At 47.6% G+C, this 25547-nt stretch overlaps 1 protein-coding gene across 7 annotated transcripts in view; it reads left to right on the top strand.

Annotated features, from left to right (window-relative positions):
• Positions 1-1142: 1142 nt before the first annotated feature.
• Cgnl1 (cingulin-like 1) overlaps positions 1143-25547 on the top strand; it is a 165529-nt gene continuing 141124 nt past the window's right edge. For 3 of the 7 annotated variants that reach the window (XM_087562162.1, XM_087562156.1, XM_087562163.1), the window contains exon 1: positions 1173-1236. The gene's annotated coding sequence lies outside the window, so the exon portion shown is untranslated. 7 annotated transcript variants of the gene reach the window in all.

The following is a 25547-nucleotide window of genomic DNA, read 5'->3' as shown; positions in this document are numbered from 1 at the left end:
CTGGCGCTGAAGTTACAGAGGTTTGGGGAGCTGTCTTGTGGGTGCTGGGAATTGAAGCAGATCTTGTAGACTACAAAGTGCTCTTAACTGCTGAGCCATTTCTCCAGCCCTGTGAACACAAGTGCTTTCAATCGCTGTGTAGGTTTTCTTCTGTTGCTGTTGCATGGTTTTCCTACAAAACAAAACAAAACAAAACAAAACAAAAAAAACCTACTATTACTTTTTGAAATATTTTCACATTACTGTTTTGAGTGACTGAATTTTTGAGTGTTGATTTTTATCCGACTTGCTTGTTAGTAAACATTTACTTATTAAAATACTGTAAGACAGGCTGGAGAGATGGCTCAGCGGTTAAGAGCACCCGACTGCTTTCCAGAGGTCATGAGTTCAATTCCCAGCAACCACATGGTGGCTCACAACCATCTGTAAAGAGATACGATGCCCTCTTCTGGTGTGTCTGAAGACAGCTACAGTGTACTTATATATAATATATATATATATAATAAATGAATAAATCTTTAAAAAATACTGTAAGATACATGACATTTCTGCAGTCCTTCCTTCGGGAATAATAAACGCTTGAGTGAGTGTCCTGGTTCGTTTTACAACGGAGGAAACTGAGGCTTGGAAATGACAATGTTTCACTCTGGCCTTCACAGTTGGCAACGTTAATGCCATCTTCCCTGGAAGACGAACGAAACTAGGGCCCAAGAGTTTGTCTCTAGTGCCAGTTCTGTTACCAGGAGCTGGGTGACCTCGGAGACAGGCTTTCGCTTATAGGCATCACTCCGTGCCTTTCCACTCGTGTGGTTTGCTTCAGGTGACAGAATAGGCCGCGGGGAAGGATGTGGGAAACCGAGATCTGGGGTGGGATGGGACTGCGGAATAGGGAAGGCTTCCTGGAGGAGGGGTTGTAGGGAGCGCTGAGAGAGAGAAGAGGGTGGCTGCGGGTAGGGAGGGGCTGCTGGGGAGGGTGCAGGGAGGTCTCGGGGCGCAGATGGAGCAGGGTTCTAGGGAGCGTCTGGGACTGCCCGCGAGGGGCCGCAGTCCTCGGACCGCCGGGTCCCGGGTGGCTGGGAGGGTCCGGGACGCAGACCCGCCTGCTCCTCCTCCCGGGAGGGCGGGCGGCTGCAGGGCGGGGCGGGGCTGGTGCGGCCTCCTGGCGACGCGGCGTCCGCTGCTCTCCCGCCCGGCTCTGCGGGCTGCTGCGGGAGTGGAACCCCGGAGGCGGAGGCGGTAAGTGAGCTCGGAGCGGGAGCCGGGAGGGTTTGAGCGGGACCCCAGAGCACAAGCGCTGCCCGGGAACTCGTGGGGCTCGAGCTCTTGCAGTTTTGCGCAGTGCTCAGCCTAAGCGTCGGTCGTGGAATCCGGGCACCGCGGTCGCAGTCCCGGGGCTGGAGGTGCGCTCCTGCCTCCTACACTGCGCCCAGTACCGCAGACGCGCAGAACAGTTGGCGGCGAACCTGTACAGGGCTCTAGTGACAGCTGCGGGCGAGCCCCACGGAACACCGCACCTCCGACCCTTCCCTGCAGTTTGATCTTAGCGTGCTCTTTATGACCGTCCCTTAGAACAGGCTGGTGGCCGCTCTGCTGTCCTGGCCCCGCGCGCCACTGCACTCACTGTCCAGGCAGGTCATCCCGAAAGCCCTTACCCCACAAGAGCACTTTTTCGCCTTCTGAGGGACTTTTCCAAGTTGCATCACCGTTTGGCTTCAAGGTAGGTGCCTAGCTGTGGTGTTGAACTAACAGAGTTTTTTTTTTTTTTTTTTTTTTTTTAAAGTACTTTGTGTATTTACTATGTGAGTGCCCTTTCGCCCCAAGAACCCTTCCAACACTGAGTACCCTGCTCAAAATACTGTGGGAGTTCTTTTAAAGAGGACCTGGCTCACAAATTGGGCTACACACCTGGTGAGATTTAAAAACAAAATCAATGGAAAAGATTCTCAACTTTTCACGTACAGTGCTCCCCCCCCACACACACCCCGATTCCAGGGGTCTAGGGGGAAGTGGGCGGTGGGAACATTTAAAAAGCAGCCGCGGTGGCTCTGGGTGCAGCCAAGTTTGGAAGAGAAGAGCGCTCAGGCTCCTTACTCACCTCTCCACCAGGGGTCCTGGAACGCCGCATGCGGACCTTAGACCGCAGGTGGTGACTTTAAAAAAAAAAAAAGTTCTCTTTGTTCCTAAATCTGTTTACAGTAAATATTTCCCAGGGCACTTTCTATTTAGGAGGTTGGAGTGTGGGCATTAAACTCTGAGGTCCTTGCCAAAGTCAAGGTTATAGCACACGATCGTCCTATCAGGAAAAACCAAGTAATTTGGGAGAGTGTCTCAGATGAAAAGAGAACACTTAGGATTTGGTGAGCTTTTGGAGACCTCTTCCTTGCACACCGGAGACCTCTTCCTTGCACACCGGAGACCTCTTCCTTGCACACCGGACATAAAAGCACTTCATTTACATAAACGTGGGGATTTTCCCGAGAGTGGAGAAGACCCTGAAGGGTTTGCACCTAGTACTCACATCCATGTGTGTGCGTTTGTGAGTTACTTATTTTTGATGTGTGCTCCCGCCCTCAGGAGCAGCCATGTGTTTATTCCTTGATAAAGTAACATCTGAGTTAGGGGATAAGAGTTTCCAGTACAGAGCTCAGCTCAATCACCTGTCAGGTGATCTTAAAAAATAAATAAATAAATAAATAAAGATCGACAATGGGAAGGTTGAGCATATGTTTGAATCCGGTGATTTCTGTCACATATGTTTTATAGGACACTTTGTCACATATGTTTTAGGACAACACGATTGTCCCTGGGTTAATAGTCATCACTAGGTTAACTGCTCTCCAAGTATTCTCACAAGTCTCCTGGTGGTTGCTGCACTGTGGCCACAAATCCATAGGCGATGGCCCTGTGTGTTGTCTTTTTGTAGTATCAGGATGATGTCCCTTTAAGGATGCCCTGGGGAGGGTGTTTGTGTTTGCTTCTGACCTCTGACATGAGCCAGAAGAACATTGATTTTTAAAAATAAAAAATGATAAAGTTTTGTCCTGTTGGCCTGCCCCTGCTTCCTTTTCTCCTGTCACTCTCCTTCCCTCTCCTGTCACTTTTCAGCTGCTAGAATGTGACCACTGAGGAGTCACCAACATAGCAGTGGCCTTGCTCAGGAGTGGACTTATGTGGAGGGTGTGGTGTTACAGGGTGGTCCCTGACCCCAAGTCTTCACCCTTTGGGGAACAGAACCATATAGAAGGTATTCTCCCATCCCTGCATAGTGTGTATGTAAATTGTGTATGTATATGTATATATGTATATGTATATGTATGTGTATATGTGTATATGATGTATGTGCAAATGCATACGAGCATGGTAGGCCATCAGAACGACTGGCTGTAAACTTGTGAATCTCTGTCCCGCCTGGGGAACAAGGCCCACCTAAATAAAGATGCTCTGGAAGATGCCTGGGAGATGGGAGTGCAGCCTGGCCCCATCCCTCTCGGAGCTCAGTGTGGGAGAGGCAGATTTATTACAACACTTCCCACTCTGGGATAGCAGTTGTGATGTTCTGACCTGACCAGAAGAAAGGAAGTGAAGGGAAAGGAGTGAGTGGAGTGCACTTCATCCAGGGGAAGGGGGACAGCCTCCAGGAAGGAGAGGCTTGTGGTCTGTGCTGAGGACTGATTGTCTGTTAGAACCATCCACTTAGTATAATGGCTTCTAGTGTGTGTGTGTGTGTGTGTGTGTGTGTGTGTGTGTGTGTGTGTAAGAGAGAGAGAGAGAGTGAGAGTGTCTTAAGTTACTTTCTCATGATGATGGAGTGAGGAATAACAGAATTTAAAGTGTTTCATAGTTCTTTCCCTCTGAAACTCATTTATCTAAAAGATGCTGTTAAGTCTTTTAAAAGGCCCAGCTGAGTTCTCCCTCCCTCCTTCCCTCCTTCCTCCCTCTCCTTCCTGACCCTTCCTTCTGTCCTTTCTTTGGTCCTAGTGCTAAAGGGCAAAGACATAGACAGAGGCTGGCACCCGAGGAGAAACAAAGTTCACGGGAATTGAAAACTGAGTACTTTCCCTGGCACCCAAGGACACATTGCCTTCTGTCATTTGGCATTGCTGTTATGATGAGACAAGTTAGGGCATGAGACCCTAGAAGCGGGGAGGGATGGAGAGAGGAGGGGAACCAGTGGGAGTGGCACCAGGGCTGAGTGGTCTTCATGAAGTGGGAAGCTTGCTGGAGTGTTCAGTCAAATGTCTCCACTGGGGCTTGGAAGATGGCTCAGCTGGTAAAGATGCTTGCTGGTGACCTGAGTTTGATCCCTGGAGCCTACTTGGAGGCTACATCCCTGTAAGTTGTCTTCTGACCTTCACATGCTCACCCCACACATTAAAAAAAAATTGCAACCTCCCTTACTTTGTTTCTTCATGTGCCTGCTTTCCTCTGTTCCTCAAGCCAATGCCTACGGCCACTTTTGTGAGAAGTGGGCTGAGGGTGGTAGGAGCTGGGTCTTTCTATTCAGCCCGGGCGCACTGCCAGCTGAGGTCCTCCTGCCTCAGCCTCCCAAGTGTTCTGGGATTTACTGCCCGGCCACAGGGGTGGTTGTTAATGGTTCTTTGGTTACTCATTGAGCATTTGTTGAAGAAGCTGATTACTGTTGCCAGGGTTCTGTCCCACCTGCCAAGTCCCGGTCAACAGGATACAGTCCTTGCCTGATGGAGCCTGAGTCTGGGCAGTGGGTCTGCAGACTGTGCCATATGGTTTGCCTTGCACCGTGTCCAGCTGGTAGTTCAGGGCACAGGCTAGCCTCACCTGGGTTACTCGCCCTGCAGTTTGTAGATAATGGAGGGGCATAAGAAGCACTTTCTGAGAGTAAGCTTATTTCATTGGGACTCTCTCTGCTCCAGACTTGAAATGAGTTTGGTGTGTGTGTGTGTGTGTGTGTGTGTGTGTGTGTGTGTTTGGGTTTTGTTTTTTCCTGACTTGAGGAGAGGGAGCGGTGGGCACACACCCCTCAGTAGGAAAGAAAGAGGATGTTGGGCCCTGGGGAATGTGTTTTCCTGGAGCTCTCCAGGAGGCTGGAAAGCTCGTGTGATGGAGTGGGCCTGCCTGGCATTTGGTGACTGCAATGGAAGCCTAGTGGCTCTGTATCAGTGACAAGAGTTGGGCAGAGGGCAAAGCTCAGATTCTCAGAGTGTGGTCTGACTCTGAGCTAAGGCACCACCCTGCCATGGCTGCTCCATAACCCGGGGCTCTGAGCAGACTGCAAAGCCAGGCTTCCCTTACTCCAGGCTTCCAAGTAGTGTTTCACAGGCTGATGGCCTCTCTGTTACTCGGGGCCTGCAGCCATCCCAGCCATTCAGGAGGCTGAGTCAGAGTATAGGTTCAAGGCCTGCCTCGGCTGAGCTTAAGGCCAGCTTGGGGCAACTGTCTCCAAACTAGAACTGAGAATAATAGTTTTGTTTGTTTGTTTGCTTTGTTTTGTTGTCGTTTTGTTTCTTTTCTGACACGGGGCCTCATGCACCCTGAGCATTCACTCACTCGCTAGGTTGCTCTGGTGACCTTGAACTTCCAGTCTGAACGCCCCAGATCCCAAGATTATAGGCAGTCATTATACCCGTTTATACAGCAAACCCAGCGCTTCATGTGTGCCAGGCAAGCACTACCAACTGAACCGGGGTTCACTAACCCCGGGTTAACTGTTTGCTTATTGATTATATCCAAGGGACAGGTTGCACACTCCGCACCTTTTCTCCTCTGCTCCAATCCTGACATCCCTAGAGACTCCAGGTCCTGGGGCCTCTCCCAGAGCATGCGCTGTGGTCAAGCTGAGGTCTCTCCCGGAGCATGCGCTGTGGCCAAGCTAAGGTTCGCAAAGCTACAGAGCTCAGCCCCTTGTATGGCTGCCTCCTTCTGCAGAGCTGATTAAGACACCGTGTTTTCAGGGGCCGGAGAGATGCCTCAGTGGTTAAGAGTACTTCCTGTTGATGAGGAGGAGCTGGGTCAGATTCGCAGCACCCACACATCAGCTCACAACTGTCAGTACCTCCAGTTTCAGGCCATCTGGCTGGCACGGTCTTCTGGCTTCCGTGGCACTGCACATATGAAGTGTACATACCTTCATGAAGACACAATACACATACATATAGAAATAAATGCATCTTTTTAAAACATTCTGGTTTTAGTGCTCCCCCGAAACTCTTCCTTTCACTTACCCCTGTCCAATGGCACAGTCCCCTTGAGTGTGGATGGATTTATTGTTTTCCCTTCCAAAAGATGTAAACATCTCAAGGACTATTGTGTCCTTCTGGTCCAAGGACTTTTCGCAGGCTCCTCCTCCTTCCTTCTTTTCTTCTTCTTCTTAAAAGGAGAAGGTAGATTTGGCTGTTGGGAAAGAATCAGAATGGGACCCCACTCTGGGTCAGAGAGAGACGCAGTTCCTGCATTTCTTTAAGTTTTGCAAACCTCTGAGATTTGGAAGTAATTGGTTATTGGGTAAGAGTGGAAAAGAAACCTCAGTGCTGGGCTTTCTGAGGTGCAGCAAAGATCTGCAGTCCAAGTCTTGTTCATGTGCTGCCTGCAACCAACACAGAACTGGCATGCACCATAATTACCTTGAGCCCTTGAATTTGCAGGTAGGCAGGGCTTCGGGCCCAACAGTACTGTCATTACTGATGAACCTAGAACAGGTTCGCAAATGAGAGGATGTCACTATCACAGCCACGCACGCAGGACTCCCACCCAGAAAGACAGGATTCAGGGAGCATTATCAGGGGCTTAGTGGAGAGTCAACAGGGAGTTAAGAGTTCACAATTACAACACGGGGCATATTCCATAAATCTGGAACAGGCCGGATACCTCTTTGTTTACAGGGAGGAGTTTATTCCCTGCTCTACAATCACAGGGAGTTTTGCTCACCTTAGGTAAAGTGTGTGACGGTTCAGAGCTTTTTTGGGTAGATTTTGTATCTGTAAGACCAATATTGTTATTACTATCGAGACAGGCTCTCAGAAAGTCCAGGTTACCTTAGAATCACTTTGAAGCAGAGTACGACCTTGAACTTTTCTGATCCTCCTGACTCCACTTGCCAGGTGCTGGGATTAGGGATGGACAGGCACCACCATGTCTGGTGCTGGGATTACAGATGGACAGGCACCACCATGTCTGGTGCTGGGACTAGGGATGGACAGGCACCACCATGCCTGGTTTATACTGTGCTGGAAGACAGAACCCCTGTGTGTTTGGGATGCCTAGCCAGCTGAGATCAATCCCCAGCCCTATAGGTAGATTTTGGAAGAAGGTGGAGAAACCTTGCTTTAAAGATTTGATTCTCTGATGTGTTTGCCTGTGAGGTCTTTATCCACCTTCAGAACCAGCACAGCTGCAGCTGGAAAGTGGAAACCATCTCTCCATCCAGTCAAGTCTCAGAAACCTGGGGGAACTGGCTTAGAGAAGCTATTACTGTTGTGTGTGTGTGTGTGTGTGTGTATGTGTGTGTGTGTGTGTGTGTGTCAGTATTTGCACTTGTGGAGGCTGGAAGAGAATCTTGGATCCCCTGGACCAAGGGCCACAGTTGGTTGAGAGCCATCTGACATGGATGCTGGGACCCTGGTCCTCTGCCAGAGCAGCAAGCACTTAACCACCGAGCCATCATCTCCACAGCCCTATATACCTTTACCTTAGCAGTTAGAATTCTGCTCAGGTCCTTTGCGTACCTGTCTGAACTCTCACAATCCTGTGAATGAGTGTATGGAGCGGGGAGTGGGGCCGTGGGCAGGGGTGTAGCTTGGTAGTGCTAGCGCTGCTCAGCATGTCTGAAGCCCTGGGTTCCACACCCGGCACGGTATAAACCTGGTGGGTTTGTCGTAGTTACACGTAACCCTAGCCCTGGAGAGGTAGAGGCAGAGGGATCAGAAACTGAAGGTCATCTTCAGCATGTAATGGGCCCAAGGCCAGCCTGTCTTTAAAAAGAAGAAAATCTGTGCAGACTTTTTTTTTTTTTTTTTAAAGTACTCTTAAAGGAGATTCTTAAATCTTAGGGTGTGGGCCCCCATTTTGCTATGGGATGAGAGTTTGCTGTTTCCCAGGACTATTAAAAGCCCTCTTTATCAGACACTAGGAGTGTGGTTCAAGCAGATTCCTCTTCATCTGGACTTTGTCTCCTCACCTACGATGTGGGGGCTCGGAGCCCATTTCTCACTGCTAAGTAGAAGTCGCAGTGGGTGGTTCGGAGTTATTGATTCCCACCTGGTAGAGGTCAGGAGGCTGCCATGCATCCTCCAGTCCTGAGGACAATCCGGGGCTGCAGAAGACTGACTACAGGGGGACTACAGGGGTCAAAGGGGGATTCTAGCAGAGATAAAGACCCCTGCTTTCTAGAGCGCCGCACAAAGAGTAGAATTTCACTTTTTATCGGTGCTTTTGGTTGGCCTGCAGGTGGCCCAGAGTGGGAATAGCCACTTTTCTCTCCACTAAGCCCTCGGTAACTTCATTTGCAATTACTCACACTATTTACATATAAATCACCATGCTTCCAGCATTGAAACCCCTTAACCTGTGGTAGTTAACCTCAGCCCGGGAGGAATCACCAGGTGGAGTGGCCTGCGGCTGGCTACAGACATTAAAAGCTTTTTTACTTGTTTGTTCTGGGGTAGGGTTGAAGCTCCACCTGCCTCATATTCCTGGTTAGTTTTAGCCCTCAACTTGACACTGCAAGGAATCATCTGAGAAGTGAGCCTTAAGGAGGAATTATCTAGATCCTACTTGCCCGTTGGGGATTGTTTGCACTACTCATTAACACAGAAGGACCAGCCCATCGTGGGCCACACCATTCTCTAGGCAGGGGGTCCTGAATGGTTAGAGGAAAGCTAGTGGAAAGGGAGGGAGGGAGCCACACGTCTGCTCTCTCTCCGTTCCTCATGGTGGATATGATGTTGTAAGTTCCTGCCTCGACTTCCCCACAATGATGGACTATATATAACCAGGCACTGTGAGCTGAATAGACCTCATCGGCTCCTGAATTGTTCTTTGTCAGGGCATTTTTATCACAGTGACAGACGGAAAGGACACTGCTCATGTTGCTTTCAACCTTCCTAAATGTTGTGGTGACACCCGCCCCCCCCCTCTTGCCCCAACCATAAACTTATTTTATTGCTACTTCATAACTGTAATTTTGCTACTGTTATGAATCATAATGTAAATATATGCTATTCAGGATATCAGATATGCAGGCCCTGTGAAAAGGACCATTCCACCCTCAAAGGGACAGAGACCCACAGGTTGAGAAGCACCGCTCCAAGGAGTAAATCAAGCAACTCTCTCAGTATGAAGGTGCTGTGATATCCCAGAATATGCTTTTATGACCATCGTGGTGCGTGAGCTCAAACCTGGAGCCTTGTGCATGCTATACAAACACTCTCCTAAGAGCTGGAGACCCAGCCAACAGACACCCCTTCTGCTGGTGTTTTCATTCAAGGGCAATGCAGGCAATAAGGCAACAGTTAAAGAGCTTCTGGGTCTCACACTGGGTGGTAAATCTGTCCTGCAAACACTGCTTGGGTTGACATGCGCAGACTGTTGATCTCAAGGCCACACAGTACGGGATGGATGTGTTCGAGAGGGGTTAAGTGGCTTGGCCACTGTATCAGCTTCAGAGGTGGCTGACTGTCCCCATGTCTGTTGTGTGACCTCTTGTGCCTCAGCTTGTGAAAATGATAACGTCTTCCTGAGGATTGGAGGGAGGGTTGAGTCACCGTGGGAAGTAGAGTGAAGTCAGAAGGTTGGCTTGGTGTCTTAGTTGTTAGTAGCGTGATCGCCGTTTTGTTTTAGACTGTGGCTTGTACGTCGGTACTCAGCTAAGGGGGATTACTTCTGGTTTTGAAGCCTCTCATCATATTTTTTTAAATTATTTTATATGTATGAGTGTCTGTCAGAATGTGTGCATGTGTACACGTGTGTGCAGTAACTGAAGTGGCCAGGAGGAGGAGTCTGGTTTCCTGGAACTGGAGTTACAGATAATTGTGACAGGCCCTGGGGGTTCTGGGAACTGACCCTGGGGGTTCTGGGAACTGACCCTGGGTGCTGTCTGAGAGCAGCCACTGAGTTCTCTCCTGTCCATGGGAGATGTTTTATTATTTGTATTTTTGTTTGTTTGAAATTTCACTTCAGTAGGAGGGAGCACATTTATTGTTTTGGGCAACCTCTTTACCGTTTGAGTCTAAAACTTTCCATGGCCCTGAACAGAGACCCTCTACCTCCGTTTTCCCTGCCATGGGGCCCCAGCAGCAAAGGGTCTTCTTTCTGCCTCCATAGAGATGCTCATTCTGGAGATTTCGCAAACACCTTTCCTGCCGCCGAGTGTGGCTTTCCACATCTGGAGCTGCAAACCCCTTTTCTACCTGAGCACCATTTACCAGCTTTCGAAGGCTTCTCATCAATATCTTTTGGGGGTGGGGTGGGCGTTGGGGGTGGACAATGTCTCACTGTGCAGCCCTGGCTGGCTCAGTATGTAGATGAAGCCTGCCTTTGCATCCCAAGTGCTGGGATTAAAGTGTCTTTTTTTTTTTTTTTTTTTTTTTTTTTTTTTTGTAGAGTCCTTTAGCCTGTCTCAGGCTTATTGCCACTTGGAGTCTTGTCCGGTTTCAATTTTCAAATGATCTTTCACCGTCCATCTGGATCCTTTTCAGTTTTCAGCCTTAAGTTTCCCACTTTTTCCATATCTTGCCTCCAATGACCCTTGTCAAGCTCTCTGGAATGAAGCACTCTTGCTAGGCTCCCTGCGAGCTCAGGAAGAGATTTTCTTGGGTGTTTTATTTCTGCAGGAGCTCACACTGCAAGAACACACATGGGGACCCCCCCCCCCCCCCGTTGTGCTTAATTTCCCGTGACAGCATGGCAGGTTTTCAAAACAAGTGTCTGGAAGACACCCGCCAGGCCCCCTTTATTCCTCGCTTTAAAAGCTTTCCGCCAGGAGAAGTGACCCTCAATTAAGTCATTTAATAAAATCCTCCCTTCATTTTAAAGCATTCTTGGGATGTGTTTACATTACACGCCACCAAGGGCTTCTAAATGAGGAGCTTTGGAGTGAAGGATCCTTAACCTGTGGCTTTAATAATATCCTTTGCTTTAGACTTCAGGCCGAGGCTCTGCCAGATTTGTAGTTTTGTCATTGACCCAGACCTGACGGTGGGAGGTAGGGAACTGGGGAGGGGTGTGTGTGTGTGTGTGTGTGTGTGTGTGTGTGTGTGTGTGTCTGCCTGTCTGTCTGTCTGTCTGTCTGTCCTGAGAGGGGATAGAAGCATTCTTAGCTCTACATTCTCCCTCTGACCCTCCAGGGTCCTCTGGTAAGAGAGTCTATGTCAGAGAAGCCTGAAGTTGCACAGAGATGTAAAGCTAGCTCTCTAGAGAGACTGTATGGAGACAGAAGCTTCCACCCAAGAAGGGTAGCTGTCCCTTTTCTCTCAGCCCTCGTGTGTTCCCAGGGTGAAGACTTCTTGGGGCCCGCCTGGCTGGAGGTTGCCTGGGGCTGTGAGAGCTAGGGAGTCTCTGGTTTTTGCTTTGGCTCTGGAGAGGTGAGCAAAATGCAGAAGGCCACTGACTGCTTGGCTTTCAGCAAACACTTGAGGATTTACTATGGAGGAAGCGAGGTCCTCAGATACAGAGTGTTTTTGCTAATGTTCTGGAAACCCTTTCTGTACTGGGCCGGAACAGAGAGGGTGGAGGGCAGAGAACCCCAGTGAGTCACTGGTTCAGGCTGGGGCTGACCGCTGTAGGGTCCAGTCAGTAAAGGCTGGCCCTGCATACTCTGAGCTATGTGTGCAAGTTGCTTACAGACATTCGGAGAGGGACACTTCCTGCTTCCAGAGCTCATCTGGTTTCCAACCTGGTGGGCTTATGGGACATGGTGTCGTGTCTAACTTCTTGAAGCAAAAATGACTCAAAGATGGGGAAGCCACACTCGATCCTGAGGCGGACACACTGAGGACTGTGAACTTTTCCCAGGGCCTTGTTGAAAAGGTTTCATGGCCCAGGATGTTCATTCAGTGTGTTGTTCTCCCAGTTTTCTGAGTAGAGATGGACACTGAGAAGGAATGAGAGGGAATGGGCCTGTTTTGTCTGTCAGGGAGAACATGTCTTATTTACTGATGAAACACAGTACACAGACAATGGAGTTAGACTATAGGAATTTTTTTTTAAAAATGCTTTTTTAAATTTATCACTTGAGCATTATTTGGGGAATTCAGCTATAGTTTTAAGTAATTCCATGGCATTTATCTGCTGTCCCTGGGCCACCAGGTTTGGGATTAGTGGAGTGAAGGAGGGGAGCTTAAGGAGAGGCAGCAAAAGTCCTGGCTAGGACAGTCTGAAACTTAGCTACTAGACAGGAGTCCCATTTAACTGTGTCAGATTGATGTAAAAGGGAGGTGAAATAAAGTCTTTCTTTTCTTCCTTCCTTTCTTTCTTCCTTTCTTCCTTTAAAAAAAAAAAAAAAAACCAACCCTCCCCTAGTACCTGGCACAGAGAGACACATTTGAAGAATGAATGAATGCTTAGGTCAAGACCCAAAGCAAAATTTATGAAGTGCACTTCCCAGCCTTCCAGTTCAGCTCAGCAAGAAAGTACGGCCTGCTGACAATTTATCTTGCACATAAAACTCAGCTGTCATTTCTGCATTTACTGTGAGCTCTCAGACCCAGTTCATTTCTGGGAATCAGTCTGAGTGTGGAACTCTGTTCATCTGTCACAAGCTGACCCCTGGGATGCCAAGGCGTGCAGAGTAAAGCTGGAGAGGGGTCTTACAGAAAAGGGTCTAATACAATCTCCTTGGAGGTGGTTTCCAGTGTGGTGGTTATATAGTGTGTGGCTTCTAGGAATCTGTGTGTCCTTTTCTCTTTTAAGATGTGGTCTCATTTATGTAGCTGTAGCCGGTCTTGAACTCACTCCATCAGGCTGTCCTCGAATTCACAGAGATCTGCTTGCCTCTGCCCTCTTAGGTACCCTGGACAGTATAACAGAGAATGCTATTCTGATTGTATTACTTTGGACCTAAGAGCAGAACCACTAGTAGCAGTCGTTGAGATAGGAGCTGTCAGTGTCCTTGGTCAGTGTCTGTAGAAAGTGTGAATGTGTCTGTTGGTGTGAAGAAAGTTACACAGCAGCCTTCCAAGTGTGAGTACCTTCCACATGGGAATGCCAAGGTGTGAGAGCATTGGAAGGCTTTTTCTGGGAGGGTGGGTTATGGGGTAGCAGACCATTGAGCGTGCTGCAACTGCAAACCACTCCTTTGCTCTAGAGCTGGCTGGCTGACTTGGAGCTGGTAAATCAGACGGGATAATGTTGTAAGGGAAGTTCCATGAAGTTGCCTTTAGCGTCTGTGAATTCTGGGTTTTAGCATTAAGCCCTTCTGCAAGGGCCACCGGATACTCATACTGCCCAGACAATGATGGTGTCTGATCTCATTCAACTTTGCTACAGCCATTTCCTTTGGAACAAAATGAAAAGCTTTCAACATTTACAAAGGAAGGAAAATGAATAAGCTTAGTGAACCTTCTCTGCTGCAGGTTGAAAGGAACCACAGTCAAAACCCAGTTACTTAGCGCTCTCTCTCTCTCTCTCTCTCTCTCTCTCTCTCTCTCTCTCTCTCTCTCTCTCTCATCCTTAGAAATATTTGGAGTTAAAGTATTGCTTTCCATCTTTTGGGGACATTAAGTTGAGATGCAGAGATGACCTGAGCTCATTAGCATGTTACGTTCTAAAGTTGACCTAATTTAAATTTAAATTGTGTGTGTGTGTGTGCGCGTACACGCGTGCGCTCGTGAGCACGCATGCATGTGTGTGCCCGAGTGTGCATGTGCATACACATATAACATGATACTTATGTTCCTTTGACTTAATTTTGGTAAACACCTCCTGGCTTTCAGACATTCTATACTATATCTGCAAAGCTTGTGACTGGGTTATATAATTTTAAATGAGTCCTGCTCTATCATCAGAAACTACCAAAAGATTGAAACAAGCTAATACCTCTAAATGACCCAACAGGGTCATTCCTCCAAGTGCTTGACAGGTACTAATTTATCTTCTTCTTGTACTGACCTCATTGTTAGACCCTTTTGCTAAGGAAACTGAGGCACAGAGAGATGAAGAGCTTTGTGAAGGTGATACAATTGGTAGGTGGTGGGGCTGGATTTGAACCAGAGCACACGTGCCTGGTTTAAAGCAAAGGCTGGTCAGAGTGAGTCACAATCTTGGTGCAAGGTCAGGCTGACCTCACAAAGTGGAGGACATGTTTATGTGCTTCAAGTGTCTGAGCTAATCCGAATCTTTACCGCATGGCCAGCGTCTACAGTTACTTCACCCACAGGCAGAGGCTTCGAAAATTGAGTGTAAATCTGGGATTCATGAAAGGACAGTAAATTTGGCCGGTCAACATGAAACGCTTCTGACAGAGGGCTGGCTGTCTCTTCTTCCTTGGGGAAGAAAGATGAACCGGTTCAGTTCCCGAGCAACTCCTCCATTCCAAATGAATTATTATACCAGAATAAAATATTCTTTTTCCTGCAAAAATCGGCTACTGCTTTTAGAGCCACCAGTCATTTTTTTTTCTCTTCCGTGGGTGATTAATCATGATGGGGTGACGTTAGCCAGTTTCCTTTTGCTGTAACCTCAGGGGCAGTGTCCGCAGTGTGACCAGTTCTCCTTGAGATGAAGTTGGGGTCATATGCTTCTGAGTTCCCTGGGCCACCCACTTGGCTTCTGGCCTGGTGACAGATAAGAACAGGAGCTAGAAGGATGAGGTTGCAACAAAATTAGGGGTTCAAAGCTTAGACCCTGACACCAGCTAAGACATCAGCGTTTGCTGCAGCTGCTCAGTTAAGTACTGAGTTCTGCCCCGTACAGGACACTTCGTTAAGTCCTATGATGGCGGCACAACAGAACTCAATTCTCTCCTTGTTTCCATGAAGCTGGTGATCTGTTTATCCTCACTTCAAGTTAGAGACGCTAAAGAGGTTGATTCAAGACCATGGATACAGCTCTTAAGCAGGGACAGTTACAGCTCAAACCCAGATTTTACTTTTTTTTTCTTTTTTTTAAAGATTTATTTATTATATATAAGTTGCTGTCTTCAAACACACCAGAAGAGGGCATCAGATCCCATTACAGATGGTTGTGAGCCACCATGTGGTTGCTAGGATTTGAACTCAGGACCTCTGGAAGAGCAGTCGGTGCTCTTAACCACTGAGCCATCTCTCCAGCCCCAGATTTTACTTTTTAAGGTGACATGTACAAGTTGTAAGTGTTTTCTCACGCTGTGTCCTAGTTATCATTCTTCAACAATAGCCACTGTTTCTTACCATTTGTGAACTTTCACTACTCGAACTTCATGAAAAATGGAATGACTCACAGAGCGTGTAGCATCTTGTGTCTGACTTTACGTAGAAGACTTTGATATCTATTTATTTTATGTACATGGGGTAGCTAGCATGGGTGTAGGGGTCAGAGGACCACTTGCAAGAGTTGGGTCTCCTTCAGTCACGTGGGTCCTGGGTGTTGAACTCAGGTTATCAGGCTTGGTGGCAAGCACCTTTACCCACTGAGCCATCTTGTCATCTTTTTGTTCAATATTATGTCTGTGAAATTAGTCCATGGAGATTGAATCCAGGCAAACACTTGAACAACTGACTTACATTTTTATCCCAGCAAGAAACAATGGATGCACCCAGGCATGGTGGTGTACGGCTTTATCCCAGCTCCTAGGGAGGCAGAGGCAGTTGGATCTCTGAACTCAAGGACAGCCTGGTTTACACAGGACAACCAAGGCTACACAGAGAAACCCTGTCTCAAGGACAGAGCGGGGGCTGGGAGGGGAGTGGAGGAGGAAGAGGAAGAGGAGGAGAAGGAGGAGGAGGTAATAATTGCACAGAAATATTTTGAAAGTATAAAAAAAATAGGATGAAAGTTTAAAAACTGTCTTCAGTTTTTATCATTGGGATAAACAGTTGTTAATCTACGGAAATACTCCCCAGCATTTATTCATGTGTATGTATGGCTTTCCCTTTGATTTTTGTTTTTTCCTTCAATTCTAGGTTAGTGTTAGTTTGTTCAGGAAAAAAGGAGTACTTTCAATCCACATATAATTAAATTGGAAAGCAGTGAATGGAAATTTCAGGAATAAAGACCTGGTGATGCCAGGGATTTTCCTTCTAGCATTTTCTGAGTCTCTTTGAAGAGGGAGAAGAGGCAGGAGGTCTGACTGTGTGCCCACAGCCCAGTGTGAGGGCTGGGTGCTCACACGCCCAGAGTAGACCAGACAGAGCTGTCAGGATGATCAGCTTAGCAGCCACTAAGCAGACAGTGTGTTTGAAAACCAGTCTTGTTTGAGGCCTAATAACCCAGTGTGTTGGGAAACAGTCCCTTGATGGGCTGTGAATTGTTTGCTCAGACTGAACCTGCAGGTTGCTTGACCAGTTGCAGAGGCCTACAGCCCCCTTTCCCCCACCCCCCATCCCCAGCACCTGGAAGGGAGAACCAGAGAACTATCCTCCTGCTTCTGACAGTTGCCTCTGCTCCCTCAGATGTGTTAAATCCAAGCTTTTGTTGTTCCACATTAAATATGACCCTAAGGACCGGCAGGTAAGGGTATTTGCTACTAAGTCTGGTGACCACAGTCAGACTGCTGGGACCCACATGGTAGAAAGAGAGAACTGACTCTTGCAAGTTGTCCACTGATATCTACACATGTGCCATGGTACTCCTGAATGCACACACACACACACCTACAAGTAAATAAATATGTAATAAAAAAAAAGAATTTAAAATTCCAGTCATAGTTAAAAACGGGTGGTATTATGGTATTATTGACTGAAATCTAAGTCACCTGTGTTTTGAAAAGTCAAACTTTTCCCCCATTTAAAAATCATGCTTTGGGGTTGGGGATTTAGCTCAGCGGTAGAGCGCTTGCCTAGCGAGCGCAAGGCCCTGGGTTCAGTCCCCAGCTCCGGAAAAAAAAAAAAAAAGAAAAAAAAATTTGTAAAAATCATGCTTTGCTCCCCCACCCCCTACTTATTTTGACTGCCAGTAAAAAGCTTGTGGATGAGAAAACAAAAAGAAATCATACTACACCTTTACTTTACTCCCAGGGGAGGCAGAGGCAGAGGCAGGCGGATCTGAATTCCAGGCCAGCCTGGTCTACAGAGCATTCCTACCCTGCTTTCTAAAGAAACAAAGGGCTACAGTGTTGGCTTCACTCTGTGTCTTGTGGCCAGTAGTCTCTTGGATTTTGTCTTAAGAGGAGAGAGGAGAGTTCTCTGTTTAGAAAAGTCACTGCCTCTCCCCACTTGTTGATTTCCCAGTATTCTCTATTCTCTCCCAGGGCTTCTCTGGGAAGTGCTGGCGAGCATTTGAAGCATTTGAGGGGTTAAGTTAACCCAATGGTGCTGGTGGAGTTTAATGGTACTGCCTGATCTCTGCCCTTCAGGTGGAGTAAGTTGCTGCTGGGGAGGAGGGTGACTTATTTTCTTGCCCACGGGAACATATTTCCTCCACCTCTGAACAGGACTTTAAGATACAGATTCAAATGTGAGAAGGTAGTGAGAGTTACAGGCACTCAGGTGTCTGGCTGCAGGCGTGGACATATGCATCCATGCACACATGCATCCGTGCGTCCTTTATGTCAAAGGGAAAACTGAGAGGTGGGTACTATTCCAGCTTTCCTGGAGAGGGAAGGAGGTGTTTCCAATGATGTCAGCCTGAAGCCTCGATCACAGAGCTGTACTTTCCACAGTGTCTTCCAGGGACAGGATGTCAGGGGAGTGTTTAGAAAGTGACCGTTAAGGAGCTTTGATTGCTAGCTGTGGAGGAAGGGGGTCTGTCTCCCAGGGGCAACCAGCCCGGTGGTCTTGGCTGGACCAGTCTGTGCCTGACTCATGCTGTGCTTTCTCAGTGGGCTGGACCTCCTGTCCACAGAGCTGGTTTCCTGGAGACATTTAAGCCAAGACTCTGGTGCTAAGAAAATGATACTGTTTTTGCAAGCATCACAGTATGTTTAAAACACTTTCTCTCAACCATGTAAAGCTTCTTTTGATCAAATAGACTTTTTTTTTTAATTCCCAAATCTACAATCAAAACCTGAGGTGGGGAGGGTTGGGGGCCGGGGAAGAACTCTTTAAGGATGCTAGGGTGTTTATTCCAAAACAGTTCTCATTGACTTTGAAGATCAGAAAGGCCTGCTCCATTGTGCGCAGCCCTGAGAGTCCTGGCAGAGGCTGAGCCTCAGTGCTTTCATGGTGAATTCCATGTCCAAACCTCAGTGGCTGGAGCATTTGCTTCTGGAAACCATTACGGAAATACACAACCCTGGAAAGGCAACATCTGGCTGCTAGAGGCAAGCCGGCAAATACTCAGTTTAAATAGACAGAGGCAATGCTGTGGGGGGCAAAAAACATCCTCAGATGAGAGAATGGCCGGGGTACCATTCTCCAAGTCTAGAGGGGCAGCTCCTCCCTGGCCTGGGTTGGCTCCCCTGAAGTGAGGGGGCATCTCTTCAGAAGACACGTGTACTGCCAGGGAAACCAGGGACCTCCCCTTGGCCTATCCAGGAAGAGACCTCCCACACTCCTTGCTCCCAGAGACACCTCAGTGTGATTGCTGTCCAGGGAGTGCCCTGGGCCAGTGTTCTGTGGGCAGCTGTGGCTTCCCCTGTAATTTGAGGTGTTGATTTAGTCTGTTAGAAACGCCTCTGCCCCGTGGCCCTTTCTCAAGACCGCCCGGGCTCTTGTTCTCATGAGGAGAACAAGAACTGGGCTCAGAAGTCCAGGGACCTGGAAGCCCCGTGGTATTTCCAGGAAAATGGCTTAGCTTTCGCTCCGTTTTCCCTGCTAACTGGAAAAGCCCAGCCTTGTGTCTTCGGAAACACTGGAGCTAAGCAAATTTTCCTTTCTGCCCTCTGGTACACGACTGTGGCGTGGCATCTTCATGGATTTATGCATGGCAAGTCTGTCTCTGTCTGTCTGTCTGTCTGTCTGTCTGTCTGTCTGTCTCTCAGCATGTAAGACATTTTCCCAGAAGAATGCAGTTCTAATCAATCTGTGACCCTGTCATGGATTTTCTGAAGCCGCATTTCTATGAAGCTGGGGGGATGACACCCTGAATGAACTTACTGATTCATATATGTGCCCTTATACCAAATGTTTTTTGCAAAGGGGTGCATTTTTATACAAATGCTTTCTGTAGCAGTTTTTTTCTTTTCTTTTTTTTTTTTAGGAGCTGGGGACCGAACCCAGGGCCTTGCGCTTGCTAGGCAAGGGCTCTACCACTGAGCTAAATCCCCAACCTCTGTAGCAGTTTTGTTCAGTGTTTTGAAGCTCTTGACTGTGGTTTCTCAGAGCCTTAGGCCATTGACCCGAAAGGCTGAGACTGGGCCTTCTCTCTGGTCTCTTCAGCTTTCAAGAATACCAGGAAGGCAAAGACAGAACACATCACATTTTCTCCCAATGAGGAGGTCACAGAGTGACTCCCTCAGGCCTCAGAGGGAGGAGCCTGATTTTGAGTAGACATTAGCCCAACATGAGTAAAGTCCTTCTATTTCTACTTAGACCTCAGCAATTAGCTCCATTTGGAGTAAGGGGAGTGGGAAGGAAGGACTGGAGCACACTGAATCCAATGGTCCTGGAGCAGCACAGTGGGTTCTTTGTGAGGATTAAATTAAGTTATTGTGAATATTCATGATGTTGTTGGCATAGTCATAGGCTGGGTGGCATTTCATAGAGGTTAGGCAATACTTTTCCTCCTCCCAAAACATGGTAGACTGGCTCTCCCTTTTATGACATCTCTTCCCATGATCCCTATGGAAAGCCTACAGTGGGATCAAAACCACAATGCAAATGATGTTATAATAAGGACATGTTTTTGTTTTTTGTTTTGTTTCTTTGAGATAGGGTCTCATTTTGTATACCAGAACAACTTTGAACGTGCCTTTTAAAAATAATTATCTTTTTTCTTTTAAAAAGTGTGTGTGGTATATATGTGTGTATGTATGTATGTATGTATATATGTATGTGTGTATGTATGTATGCACACATGAGTGTGGGTGCTCACAAGAGGCCAGAAGATATCAGAAGCCCTGGATTTGGAGTTAGAGGAGGTTGTAAGCTGCCTGACTCAGTGAGTTGTGGGTACTGGGAACCAAACTCACATCCGCCATGAGAACAGCAAGCCCTCTAGACCCTGGAGCAATCCCTCTAATCTCTCAAAGCAAAGCAAAACCCCCAAGGGCTGGAGAGAAGGCTCAGTGGGGAGGAGCAGTGGTTGTTCTTCCTGAGGGCCCATTTCCATTCCCAGACTCCACACGGCAGCTCACAACCATCTGTATCTCTAGTTCCAGGGAATTCAATACTCTTGACTGCTGTGATAGACAGACAAGCAGGCAAAAACACCCTACTCATAAAATAAATAGATCTTTAAAACACTTTTTGTTCTTTGACACTTTCATGCAGTACATTTATGTAGAAGTACATTTCGCTACCTCACTCCCACCCTCTCTTACCTCCCCCATTCCCTACACACACACACTCACACACATACACACATACACACACATACATACACATGCACACACATACACACACATACATACACACATGCACACACATGCACACACATACACACATGCACACATATACACACACATGCACACACACATACACACATACACACACATGCACACATGCACACATATACACACACACACTCACACACATACACACATACACACATGCACACACATACACACATGCACACACATACATACACACATACACACATGCACACACATACACACATGCACACATACACACACACATGCACACACACATACACACATACACACATACACACACACATGCACACACACATACACACATACACACATACACACATACACACACATACACACTCACACACATACACACATGCACACACATACACACACACATGCACACACATACACACATGCACACACATGCACACACATACACACTCACACACATACACACATACACACATGCACACACATGCACACACATACACATATACACACACACACACACTCACACAGAGTGTGTAATGGAGCTGGACACCTCCCCATCCCCTCATCCCCCTCCCTCCCCACAGTGTGTAACGGAGCTGGGAATGGTACACAGACCTCATGTATGTATGCTAAGCAAGCGCCCTACTACTCAGCAGATGTTCTCACTGCCACATTTTTTATTGGATTTTTTTATTTACATTTCAAATGTTATTCCCTTTCCCAGTTTCCTGTCCATAAGCCCCCTTTCCCACCCTGCTCACCTTCTTCTATGAGGGTGTTCCCCCACCCATCCACCTACCCCTTCCCGCCTCTCTGACATTACCCTTGGTACCCAACAAGGCTACATATGCAGTTGGAGCCATGGGTCTGTCCATGTGCACTCTTTGGATGATGGTTTAGTCCCTGGGAGCTCTGGTTGATTGGTATTGTTGTTCTTATGGGGTTGCAAACCCCTTTGGCTCCTTCAATCCTTTCTCTAACTCCTCCAGTGGGGACCCCGTTCTCAGCTTAATGGTTGGCTGCGAGCATTCGCCTCTATATTTGTCATGCTCTGTCAGCTGTTCAGAGCTGTTGTATGTTTTCTGGTATCAACATCATGGACTTGTTCCATTTCACCTGCCCTACTGTAAATCTGGACGCCATACTCCAGTTCTTCCTCTCATGGGGTTTTTTCCCTTTCTTCTCTGGCTGGCATATCTGATGTCTCGTGCTGTGGGTCACTGTGAGTGGTGGCCTTATCTGTACCACCCTCAGGTAAGAGCTTCCTGTCCTCTGACCAGCCTGTCCCTGTGATTTCCTTACTTTTGTACCGTGGGATCTGCAACTCTTCCTACAATGAGCTCCAGGGGTGGGAACATGGCTAAGCTGGAACTTTCGAAGAGCTCTTTGGAGATACATTTTCTTCTGTTTTGTTTTTTGTTTTGTTTTGTTTTACCTTTTTTTTTTTTTTTTTTTTGAGACAGGGTTTCTTCAGCCCTTGCTGTTCTGGAACTCGATTTGTAGACCAGGCTAGCCTCCTCTCTGGTCCAACTCAGAGATTTTCCTGATTGTCCTTCCTGGTTGCTGGGATTAAAGGCATACACCACCACTGCTGGGCAGGATACAACTTTTAATACAAATGCTATTTATTGATTGGTTGATCCATTTATTCATGTACTTGTGCATGCTGGGCAGTTCCCCACTGCCTGCTGCTGAGTGCCAGATCCTAAAGATCTGGCTAATCAAAGGCCCCATCAAGACGGCCTGAAGGGTAGTGGTGGAGACATAATAAACATACCAGCAGATAAAGGCTTATCGGTGGGTGATAAAAGCCAAAAAGAACAATGTGGTCCGGAGGCTTGGGGCCTCCCTTATCGGAAAGGCCCTTCCTATGAGCTGTTGGGAGAGTTTCTCTGAAACAAGAAGCTGAGTTGCAGCTGGCCTGCCTGCTTGGCTGTTAGGAGGAAGGGCCTAGAACAGGAGGACAGGACTTGAAAGTCTCAGATACTCATCAAAGGACAGGAGGATCGACGGTGTGTACAGGGAAGAGCAAGGGAGCTGAAGTAGCTGGATTGAGGGCGGGGGAGGAAGTACTCTGGGGGGGGGGATGGGTGGGGGGGGCGCGGACTTTTCGAGTCATCTCAAGGGTTCATTCAAATGGTAGCTGAGAGTCTGTTGAGCATTCTGAGAAGGATGCTGGTGAGAAGTCTGGTGAAGGAGACAGGACTTGCTGTGGAGGTCATTTTTCAGTCATCACAAGGTGGTGTAACTTGGTAATGGGTGTTGTGGGGAACAGTGTATGTGAGGGGGAAGAAGGTGGGAACTAAAGATCTGGGACATCTCCAGGAACCAGATGCACGCCGGATCCTGAGGGTTTTAAACTGTGTTTAAAAATGCCAAGCACAGATGCAGTGCAGTCATCAAATAGCCACAGAAGTGCCCATCCAATTCCAAACCACGACGACCGTATGCCCTCAGTTTCTTGTTGGGCTTTGCATACAGTATAAAACATTTTACCTACATTTATTTATTTATCAAAATGTCAAGTACTTACAAAATAGTAGCCTAGTATTTTCTGGACTAGCTGATATATGATTTCTGACTATTTTTATTTCTGGGCCATGCATAGAGGGTGGAAAAGGCTTCTTGCTTTCTGGGAGTAGGGATAGCCAATGGCTGGGTCTTCTGATGAACTGGAAACGGGCTTCCTGGATGGATGGCTGTGTACATCCTGGCTGACTTGATAGAATTCATGGCAACCTGGTGTTTGGATGGCGCTTTCTTTGTTTGCAAATTCTTTAAGGAGAGACCCTTACCGTCTGCGTTGCCTTCCCCAGTGCTTTGCTTTTGTTCTTACATCCCACACATGTTCAACGAGAATTTTGAAACACAGTCCTATTGTGGATGTGATTTTTTTTCCACCAGAAAGCTTGTTAGAATAACAATCGATGGCTCGTGGGATAAAGGCATTTGCTGCCACGCCTGATAACTCCAGTTCAATCCTTGAGACCTATGTGGTAGAAGGAGAGAACCGGTTTCCACCTGTTTGTTCTCTGACCTCCCACTCTCACTTCTTGTCACGTGTGTCCCCTCCCCCATGTTCACAAATGCAGTAAAAATTTAAAAAAAAAAACAATAACTAGTCTTTTTGCTACCCAAATCAAGATATTCCCTCTTGATATTTAAATTTTGTAAGTTTAATATACTGGTTCAGATAGTTCTCTTCTATTTGGAAAGGATTGTAGGACATTATTCAGAGTTAGGTTTCCCTGAGGCCTGAATCTCTAATGGACAGATGCACACAGTCATAAACTGAAGTTATGTTCTTTGGTAGACAAGGCTCTGGTCTGCAGTGTACCCAGTGTGGTGGTTCTCTTTGGGATCACAGGGTCTGTTACTCTGAACATGGTGTAGCATGAGCCATCTTCTCAGAGGGAGATCTCTGGGTGATACTGTACTTACCCGTCTCTCTTACCTCAAGCAGCAAGGAATTCTTAGACTCCCTCGAAGTTGATTATTTTATTGATTTCTTTATTTTGAGATGGGATCTCACTATACAGCTGGCTGGATTTCTATATGAGGCTGGCCTTGAACTTGAGATCTTCATGCCTCCTCCTTTCTAGTCCTGGGATTAAAGGTACAGGACACCACTCCCCTCTCAAAGCTGACTTTTGCCCTCTCACTCAGGTCCCGGGTTATCCATTGCGTACTGTTTATTAGGAACTAGACAGATAGGGATTAAAGCTAGGGCACACCCTTGCAGCCCAGGCACATTGGCAGACAAAGGCACATTGGGATGAGGCCCACTGCAGTATGTGAATGCGTCAGGGAACAGAAATCCGGGAATCTGGTCAAGGGAAGAGCCAGGCCTGAGAAGAGCAAGGTCAGGGGGGATGCTTGAGCCGGGAAAGGATCCTGCTGCCCTTGGAGACCACAGGGCTGCCGCATGCGTGGAAATGTCAGGAGCTGGGGTTCTGTCTACAGGCTGTGAAGCTCACACTTTTATCCTGAAAGAATCGAGTGCTTTTTAGCTGAAGTGTGAGTGTGTGGGACTTGTCTGAAATGATCACACTGGATACTAGGAGAGTGGTTTGGAGGAGGAGGAGGCATCTGTGACCTGAGGTTCCTAAAAGATGTGCTGCTGCAATCCAAGTGAAGCACACGCTGGTCTGAATTAGGGCGCTGGTGTGCAGGAGAGAGGACTGAGAGAGCGGGGCAGGGCAATGGCAGCAGCCACTGCCTCTATGTGTGAGGAGAGGAGGAGGAGGAGGAGAAAGAAGGGGAAGAGGAGCAGGAGGAGGAGGAGCAGGAGGAGGAGGAGAACGAAGGAGAAGAGGAGCAGGAGGAGGAGGAGAACGAAGGAGAAGAGGAGCAGGAGGAGGAGGAGCAGGAGGAGGAGGAAGAGCAGGAGGAGGAACCGAGATGCTCTTGGGTTGCTGAGATCTGGGCAATGGTCTGTGATCAGACTGGAGTGATGGCTCGGCTGTGAAGGCGGCCTCTGCTTCTCTTGCAGAGGACCTGCTGTGCTCAGTTCCCAGCACCCATATGGCAGCTCACAACTCCAGTTCCACAGGATCTGATGCACTTCAAACACTATGTTCACATGAGGCGCGCGCACACACGCACACACACACACACACACACACACACACACACACACACACACGTGTTTTCAAAACATACTCATACACATAAGATAAAAGTAAATCTTAGGGGCTGGGGATTTAGCTCAGTGATAGAGCGCTTACCTAGGAAGCGCAAGGCCCTGGGTTCGGTCCCCAGCTCTGAAAAAAAAAAAAAAAAGAAAAAAAAATAAATCTTAGAAAGAAAGAAGGGCTGGGCTGGAGAGAGGGCTCAGTCGGTACAGCACTCAGATGACTTATGTTTGATCTTCAGAACCCAGATAAGAATCCAGGTTCTGTAACGTGAGCTTGGAGGCCAAGATAGCTAGATCCCTGGAACTACTCTGATTGATAAGCTCCAGGCCAGTGAGAAATGCCTT

The sequence above is a fragment of the Rattus norvegicus genome, chromosome 8 (genome assembly GCF_021556685.1).
Source record: "Rattus norvegicus strain SHRSP/BbbUtx chromosome 8, alternate assembly SHRSP_T2T, whole genome shotgun sequence".
Lineage (NCBI taxonomy): Eukaryota > Metazoa > Chordata > Mammalia > Rodentia > Muridae > Rattus > Rattus norvegicus.
Note: the sequence above shows the minus strand (reverse complement) of the source record. Positions and strands in the feature narration are given on the sequence as shown.